At 38.5% G+C, this 1,686-nt stretch overlaps 1 pseudogene; it reads right to left on the reverse strand.

The window, feature by feature from the left end:
* Positions 1-906: 906 nt before the first annotated feature.
* LOC104666970 lies at positions 907-1,472 on the reverse strand (annotated as a pseudogene).
* Positions 1,473-1,686: the final 214 nt, after the last annotated feature.

Raw genomic sequence — 1,686 nt, forward strand, 5'->3', positions numbered from 1 at the left:
TGGATAAATACAATAGTATAGCTGTATCTCAAAAGCATTCTGTACAGTAAACAAAACTTGATACAAGGGTACATACTATATAATTATTTTTAGTATTAAAATAGCTATGCATCACTTTAATAACAAATCATTGTAACTGAGTTCAAAATAAAGGAAAGGAGTTGCTTTATTTAGCTTCCAATTTCCGGGAGACTCAAGAATTGTAAGTGCTCTGGATAATAAAAGAAAATAAGACTGTGCTTACAGATCTTGTTCTGCCATATATGCCCTTTTTGTTACATGCAATGTACACATCAGGTTTTAAAAGGTACAACACTTCTATAACTGAGCATCACTTTCAGTAACTAAACAGGCAAAGAAATTACACTAAACATCAGCATCTGACAGTATTTTTGGGGAAAAACGTGACTAAAACGGGTTTAAATGAACACTATTAAATCACATCTAATATTTGATACTACATGACTCCATATAGATATATGATACAATTATACAAAATGTATTAACATCAAAGAATATAACAAAAATTCAGATAGCAAACAAATCCTATCTTTTTTTACAGAAAAATATTTTTGAAGCATGCATGTAACTGCCCATTCTTTAAAAGAAAATCTACTCCAAGCAAAATTATCAACCTACAGAAAAATCACACATAGCATTACTAAGCATATCTTCAAAAAGTGTACAATATGCACACTTGGAAAATATAAAATTTAAAAAATTATAAGCAACAAGTGAGTTTCATACTTGCAAGAATGTAAAAAGAAGTCCCATTTTTAGCACTGTTGTATAAAGAATTGTCTTTTGCATCTAAGAGTTGTCCTCCTGTTGGGAACACACTTTACAAAAATACCATGTTTTTGAAACAAGATTAGAGAGCAAGATAAAGCATCTTTTAAAGCCTTTTTAGAATTTATGTATGTGAAAATTGAAGTCCAGTGAAAAGCATTTCCCACGGTCTTCAAATGTGCACCGAAACAGCTTCTCTCCAGTGTAAACCAGTTGGTGTGGTTTTAGTTTTGAGCTCTCAACGAAAGCTCTTCTACATTCTGTGCAGAAGTGGACTCCATGACTGTAGGTGTGCAGAATGTTTTCTCATGGCAGTTATCCTTGAACATCTTTGTGCAGCCTTGGCGAGGGCCAGCAATTGTTCATGGAGCATCATCTTTTAAATTTTTCTTGGCTTCATTCTGGCGAATTCTGCAATTGTTTGGGATCTGAGAGGTCAATGCCAGGTATTCCTCCAGGAGGAAGTTTCTTTCCTGTCATATACTCTGAATAATCAGAAGGTGAGTCCTCTCCAGTGAACTGTTTCTCAACCACTATTTTATGGTTAATATCTTTTTGTTTTCACCTGAGTACCACATGGTGACAGAGAACTCGCCCTCCAGGTTCCTGATCTGCACCCGCTTCTGCCCTCACTTCTTGTTGCCCAAGATGGTGCCATATCCACCCTTGCCAGCCTCCACCATGGTGACCAGGGCCTGCTAGAGGTAGTGGTGGTAGTTGCTGCTGGCCAGCTCTGGCACCAGGATGAGTATCTGATTCCCCATCCAATTCATCACCACCCGCCACCTCCTGGCATGTCTGCACCAGGATCACCTCCTGGTCGTGGTGCACCTGGGTGAGGTTGTCGTGAGGAATGGCTGCAGCAGATCCTGGCCAAATGGTGTGGGGAGGGGTGGT

Source organism: Rhinopithecus roxellana, chromosome 14 (assembly GCF_007565055.1).
Source record: "Rhinopithecus roxellana isolate Shanxi Qingling chromosome 14, ASM756505v1, whole genome shotgun sequence".
In the NCBI taxonomy this organism is placed as follows: Eukaryota; Metazoa; Chordata; class Mammalia; order Primates; family Cercopithecidae; genus Rhinopithecus; species Rhinopithecus roxellana.